This window comes from Schistocerca gregaria, chromosome X (genome assembly GCF_023897955.1).
Source record: "Schistocerca gregaria isolate iqSchGreg1 chromosome X, iqSchGreg1.2, whole genome shotgun sequence".
Taxonomy (NCBI): domain Eukaryota; kingdom Metazoa; phylum Arthropoda; class Insecta; order Orthoptera; family Acrididae; genus Schistocerca; species Schistocerca gregaria.
The window spans coordinates 280,903,152-280,910,978 of record NC_064931.1 but is presented as its reverse complement, the minus strand read 5'-3'; the positions used below and the strand labels follow the sequence as shown (position 1 = coordinate 280,910,978).

At 35.5% G+C, this 7,827-nt stretch overlaps 1 protein-coding gene across 1 annotated transcript in view; it reads left to right on the top strand.

Annotated features, from left to right (window-relative positions):
* Window positions 1–291: 291 nt before the first annotated feature.
* LOC126297975 (uncharacterized) overlaps window positions 292–7,827 on the top strand; it is a 63,002-nt gene continuing 55,466 nt past the window's right edge. The window contains exon 1 of the mRNA XM_049989288.1: window positions 292–596. The gene's annotated coding sequence lies outside the window, so the exon portion shown is untranslated. The remainder of the gene's footprint in view (window positions 597–7,827) is intronic.

Sequence of the window (7,827 nt, the reverse complement as noted above, 5' to 3'; positions counted from 1 at the left end):
TGATACGTCCATAAAACTGAAATGTCCGCTCATTTTGCTTTTTAAACCTAAGAGCCTAGTTTTTTCCAGGTATCAAATGCAAATTGTTTTCGTTTCTACAAGAGCCTATAGCAAAACCACAGCATCTATGAAGGGAATCTGTCTGTGCTATCGATATTATGACATTCAAAATTTATAGGACGCATTGTGGACAAATCTACGTCGTCCCGGGATCACGTGACCACGTTGGCATCGAATGTTGACAACACAAAATCAATATCTACCCGCTCCAGAGACATTGGTAGTCAATGTTGCTAACGGAAATTTCCTGAAACCAGAGGGTGTGTTTTCAGTTACAAAGTTGGTTCGGCGCCATTGGAAGCTGGGGCTGGGCTATAAGCGGTTTGGTGCTTGTTTACGTTCGCTAGTGAGTTGGGGTTTACATGGGAAATTCTTTAGGGGAGAGACGTTTATAATGAAACTGTGCGACGCTTAGCTGCAGGCTCAGCTATTTAAGCTGCTATGCATAATGTATTTTAAAGCTTGACGCTATCAGAAGAACGCCGATACCCGGAGCTTCGATCTGCCAAATCCACAATCCGGATTGTTGTGCGCAGGTAAGTTATCGCCATGGTAATTCTCTAACCATTTTACATTTCACTGTTGCTAATATATATATATATATTTACCATCTGAATCACAGATATTAGCAAGAAGTATTGTCATATCATGGTGATTTGATTCACCACTTTTTTCACTGGCTTACGTCCCGATTATGGCCAGCATCATCTGATTATTGAAATCTCTTGATGTGATAATTGAGATGCTGTTGATGGGCAGGTTCAGCACAGTACCCCACTCATTTGTATGCTATAGGTAACTAGAACCGGCGTTCCAAACTATAGGCTAATATCGCTTACATTGAGTTCAGTGGTTATAAAAAAAAATATTTGTTCTTAAATTACATGATCAGTTTACATGTATTGGACTCAATGGCTGATTTCCAACATGGCTTTCGTGTAGGTCGAAACACAATAACCGCAGCCGTGGAGTTTATGCATGTAGCACTTGGCAAACGTGGCTTCGGTTGTAAGGTAGCGGGTATGTGCATGGTCCTATGGAAGGCATGTGATTTCTTCACGGAAATAGATTTTAAAATTAACATAAGCAAAACTGAGGTGTTTAACTTGATTAATGTTCTTTGTCAGATGTAAATAATCGTGTAAGTTTTGATAGCGAAAATTTTTGTAAGTTTTTAGAATTTTTTTATATAGATTTTACTTGGAACAAATTTATTGATCATGTATGCTCAAGGATGTTAAGTGGTACGTATCTGCTAAGATTTTACCATTATTTGGACACACATACTTTAAGGGTGATATATTTTTGGGGTAATTTATCTCTACAGTATGGATGGTTTGGGTGTTGTGGGGAACCACTTTTCACAGACTCACAACTATTTTTCTTGATGCAGAAAAGAACAATATGGCTGGTTGCCAATGTGGATACAAAAAGGTCATGTAAAGAATTACTCATTGAACATAAATTGGTCTCATTGTATGCACTCAATGTTAATCAAACCCTTATGTTGATAAGAGAACCAAAAATACCTTCTTGTCATTAATCAAGTACATTAATAAAACAATTGGCATAAGAATGATTGTTTTAGAATACAAAGTAATTTTACCTGAAATGTAAACAGTCCATACGTGAAACGAGCACTCTTTCATAATAAACACCAAAAAACCTGAAAGATGTTGGTTAAAAATTTAAAGCCAAGCTCAAGAGCTGGGTTATATTAAAATGTACCTATTGCCTTGATGACTTCTATTTGTAAGTATTGTTATTAGTCTGCATTTGATACCTTTCATAATTTAATTGTGGGTACTGTATGACTCTTTAGTTGTATGTTAGTTACCTTATGTTAAGATTCATCTCATTATTGTTACTAGACTAATTTTAATGTGTGGACTTCATGTTTACTACAATAAAAAACAAATGAAATTATCCTGTACCAGCTCTCCCTCACATTTTTGATATTGCATCTGCATTTTTTATCTTCCCTGCTTTCTCCTTCATTGGTATTTTGCTGCCCAAACAGCAAAAACCATAGACTACTTTTCAGTGTCTCATTTCTTAATAGAATTTTCTTAGCATCGCCTGAGTTAACTAGAATACATGTCAACACCCTTGTTCTATTTTTGTTATTATTCATGTTATAGCCTGTTTTCAAGACACTGTCCATTCTGTTCAGCTACTGTGCCACTGGCAAACCTCATAAAGTTTTTATTTCTTTTTCCCGAACTTATATCTATTTCCCAAATTTCACCTTGGCTTTCCTTATCGAATGCTCATTGCACGAATTGAATTGTGTGAGGACTAGGGTACAACCCTGTCTCACTCCATTCTTAACTTGGCCTACCTTCTTGTCATTGAGCTTGGACAACATATTGTAGTTCTCTGTATTTTGTGCCGGCTGCCTCCAGAATTCCGAAGTGTGTGTTTCTGTCGACTCTGTCAAAAGCTCTCTCTAGCTCTACAAATGCCGTAAATGTTGGTTTGCTTCTCATAGGGTCACTGTTGGTACATCCGTTCAGAAATTTCCTCAGAACCAAAACTGATCTTCCCCGAGTTCAGCTTTGTCTTTCCAATCTTTTTGTAAATAATTCCTGTTGGTGATCTGCAGCCACGACTTATTAAAGTGTCAGTTTGGTAATATTCACACCTATCAGCACCTGCCTACTTTGGAATTGGAACTATTACATTTTTCTTGAGGTCTGAGGGTATTTTGCTTCACTTGTATACATTGCACACCTGGTGAATAGTTTTGATATTGCTGGCTCCTCCAAATATCTCAGTACTTTGGGGGAATTCTCTTCTTTTCCATGACAATTTTTGAAGTTCATTTACTTTGTATGGGCTATTTTTGTATTCCTTCCACCTTTCAGTTTAACCTCTGTTTCTTAGTACTGGCTTTCCATCAGAGCTCTTGATATTCATACAGCTAATTCTCTTTCCTCAAAAGATCTCTTAGTTTTAGAAATAGGTGGTGTGTCTTTCTCCTAGTCATTCATGCTTCTGCAACCTTGCACTTATTCTCCAGCAGTGCCGGCATAGCTGTTTTACAATTTATATGATTCTCAGTTTTTAGATGTTGGTATTCTTTTTAGCTGCTTCATTTGCTGCTCTTTTGTAATGCAAGAATTTCTTCAAGGCCTTGTGTTTTTATGTACGGGATCCCCGGCTGCCCTTAGTATTTCATCTCTCAAAGCTACCATTTGTTTTCTGTTGTTACTTTCCACTGTCTAAGTCATGCTATTTCCAATACTACTTCGAAACTCAGTTTATCCAGGTCTGTCTCCTTCATTTCCTATCTGTTAATTGTTTTAAGAGTCCACATCTGTGGAAATATCTTATATTTTAAAATCTGGTTTCAAAATCTGTCTCATCATTATGTAATCAGTCTGAAATATTCGTGTCCCCAAGTCCCTTCGACATACACAGCTTTCTTTCATGATTCTTGAACCAAGTGTTAGTGAAGATTACAAGATTTTTCTGTTAAAAATTATACCAGGCAGCTCCCTTTTTTTCATTCCTGCCCTCTGGTTAATGGTGATTTTTTTTTAACCCCTTGCTGAATTTGGGTCCCCCCCATCACAGTTAAATTTTCCTCTCCCTTAACTATATGAATAATGTTTTCTATTTCATCATAAATTCTTTCAACATCAAGTCTGATAGCTAATTGTCATATGAACTTGTACTAATACTACTTTTGTGGTATCAGAAAAGTGCATTACGAAGCAAACTGTTTAGCAATTTTTGCTGTTACTGTGACTAATTGTAGTAGTAATTTTTGATATCCTTTCACCACATTTTAAAGCCTTTTGTTCCTCTAATACAGATTTTCTGATGTGTGTGTCTACTTTGTGGTCAGTTTTCACAGTAGTGCTATATTTGTTATTACCAGTTTTGTTGGTTTCAAGTAAACAAACTTTGTGTTCCCAATAATTAAATGTGTCTGCGTATTGTGTCCGATATATTTGATTCTCAGTTGACTGTGATGACAAATTTGAAGACTTGGTCAGCTTGTGGAATGTTGCTTATAGGTTTTGAAACAGTTTTCTGGTTTTGTTCTAAGCAATCATATTTCAAAGTATGACTTTCATTTAAGGAACTTTTATTTATTTACACTGTCTTTACTTGGGGCTATCACAATGATTGTTTTTGTAAATGTTAGAAATAATATGAAAATTGCACTTACAAAGTATGTTACATATTCCAATTGTTACATATTATATATATTTTATAACATTAATTACTTTATAGCTGATATGGTTCTAATTCATATCACAAGAATTGAATTCATACATTGAATATAAATATTTTTCTATGATGAAAGATTTCAGTTTTGTGTTAGTCATTCCCCTTACATATTCTCAGAGACCTTTGTAGTTTGTTAAACCATATCAAACCATTGATGTGTAGGCTTCAGTCTCATTTAAATTTTTTTTTTTCCTTTCTGGGAGTGTAGTTAAATTTTGTCCAGGTGTTGTGATCATGTACTATATTGTACCTTTTAACTTCATTTGGGAAAAAAACATGAAAATGCAACTAGGCCTAATTTTAATATGCGTACAAATACATAAAGTACTTGTGCTGCAGGGACACTTCATGACATGTTTCTCTACTACAGCTTGTCCCATATGTGTAAGTCTCATTGCTCTCAAATTCAACACAAACATTGTTAAGTGTACATCAGCAATACATTACTATAACTCAATTTCATTGTTACAAAAGGGGTAAATAATTTGAAAGTACAGTGTTTTTAATGACGTCTAGTACCTATCTTTTCCAACTGGCTAAGGAGATATACGCTGCTACAGATTTTTCCTCTTAAAAAGTCGATATGCTTTGTGTTTCTGAGATGGTACATACATTATTTACTGTGTTGTATTGAGGGCTGCCTGTTTTAAATACCAGTAATTGTGATTTGATGACATTTACCTAGAGGCCCTGATGGATGAAGTATTTTATTAATTCTGTTACATCACTAATATCAAAAGGTTCTAGCTTCCTACATTTTCTACTACATAATAAGATTGAGGTGTCATCTGCATCGCTTATTAAATAGAAAATTATTGCTGGAATTCATCAGAGCAACGCATTTTTAATTGTTGAATTGTTTCCTCTGATTTAATTCTTGGAATACAACTTACACTATGGAAATATTTAAATTATGAAATATATCAAGTAACATGTGAACATCCTGTGTAAACATTGTATACTTTCATAGGAACTGTCGTGTGTAAGCTTGTTCATTTTTGTCTGTTTATGTGACAGTTGAAATCTTGGGTTAGTATGAAAATATGTTGTTCAAATTCCTTTTTGTCATTTGTGGTTTAGGTTTTTTGTTTTTCCACATGTAATATAAACTGATTGTCATTATGAAGTCATAGTAGATGTTTCCTTAGTCCTTATTCCATGGGACTAGTACTACCTATATGGAAATAAAATGGCGCATTAGCCGATACAAAAATAAATAAGACTTTGACAACAGATAATCGTTTTCAACAGTAGACTTATTACACTACTGGGACTACTGTATGAATAAGCTATAAAGCCTGAAATTTCCCCGACAGATTGAAACTGTGGCAAGGGGGTCATTCCGTGTAATCTCATTTTGGGGGGGGGGGGGGGTTAGTCATATTTGGTATGTGGATACCTATATGTCTTAATAGTAAAACTGTCAAATAGCACTGTGCTAACTCTAACCACTTTTGATAAATTCCGGTTTGAATACACAAGGATGTGTGCAGAGTCATTGATCAGGCAACAGTTTCACTAATCTCAGAGATTGGTACTTGGTAATGAGCTGACTTACAGGCATCAATTTTCTATACATCTAGTATGTGGACCACTATGTTGATGAATGAAAAGTAGGATACGTCATTCAGACGTTTTGTGAAAAATATTGAAACACACTTTTTCCATGCCATGCTTCAAAATCTGGATTTAAAAAAAAAAGTACTTTGCCCAGGGAAACAGCACAGACCTCTGCATATGCACTGTAAATCTTTAGTACTGGTAGTAAGTATAAGTAATAATGAAAAGCATCTGGCCTTGCAATTAAGTTACTACCTGCACTTTTAGAGGTGGCTCCTTTGGGGGGGGGGGGGGGGAGAAAGTCAAATTTGATCAACTTCAAAGTCCTGGGGGTGGGGGTGTTACATAGACAATTGGCTCTCAACTTGAATTTTTGCTGACATGTTCACATATCTGGCAGCAATTGTAAGTGTAAAGAAAAATATCCTAACTCATTTTATTCATTGGCATGCCAGTCACATTCAGTGCTACATGGAATGGGCAAATAAAGACTGAGTGTATTTGCTTGTATAATTGTCCTTAAATATTTGTGTTTCACCTGTAGATGAGAACTGTGAACAGGTGAAAACGGAAAACAGTTATCAATCATTTTTTCCTAATATATATTTTATTTCACTGCCGAATGTCTTCAGTGTAAAGAAATGCAAGACAGGTTGGGTACACAAATATGGTGATGTATTCTTATTCTGTTACTATAAATTAGAAAGACCACTTTAGTTAAATAAAAGAAAAGAGGGAAGCAATAATGAGACATCAATAATTTTTTACATGTATATCGGTATCTATTGACATAAAGATTCTGCAAAGAACAGTTTCATAAACAAATTAAAATATAAAGAAGGAAAGTGTATTTTTAAAACTCTTCCGCATTGCATGTAACATTGTTATCTTTGAAATGTTAATCTGAAAATAAAATAAATTCAGTTAAAGATGAGAGAATTATCTTACGGCACTGGTCACATTTTTTACAGCGGTGCACTGTGACGCTTTTGATGATGAAGACACCACCTTATATATGACATTGGAATAGGGGACCTAAACAGCATTTTTCCTACTGTGCCATGAAAGGAATTTTGATTCAGTTGGATATGTACAGTTAATCTCAGCATCTCTAAATTCATTTGATATCTGGGAAATTTACCGTATGTACCAGTTTTTGTCATATTTGGCAGCCACATCTTTTCCCTGGTGCAGCTGTTTCAACAAAGCATTTTCATAAGTTGCCATAGCAACAGTGGTCCTATTTGAATCTGTTGGAAGTTTCTTCATTATAAAGGTGCTAGTAACACTCACTAGAAATGTGTGGTTGGTGCGGTTGTGTTACTCGAACTGTTCTACCTGTACTGTACGAGTGTTCCAAAAAAAAACCTACATACGATTTGATCTCCTGGGAAGAAATGGAGAACTATTAATGCCCTGTACTCTGTGGAGTACCCATATGAACAGCTCGGACATTTTTCTGATGTAATGGAGCTCCTCATTCAGAAATGTAGAAGTTATACTTGCAGTGAGAAGATTGAGGTTTTTAACAAATGCTCCACCTTCATTGGAGCATTGTCAGAGTACTCTTGGTATTGCAGAGCACGTGATACTGTAGCAAGAAAAGTTAGACAATAGTGGTATAGTCGTGTCTCTTGATTGCAGGCATGGTCTAAAGATGTAACCTGAAACTGTGAAACAAGACATAGTGATGTTATGTGAAAATGACAAGATTTCATGCAGGAGAAAGTATGTCAGGGTAGGTAACAGGAAGGCTCACATGTAGAAAATGCTTTGTGTAGCATCTGACTATCGTAACACTTTAATCGCATTACCTTGACATGTGCCTTATGATATCAGATGGTAGTCAGTTACCATAATTAATGTGTGAAGGGTTAGAAGAGCACAAATAGAAATTAATTGAAGTATAAGGGATTGGTAAATGATATTTATTGGACATTCAGTTGGTTCTTGGAAGAACACAGA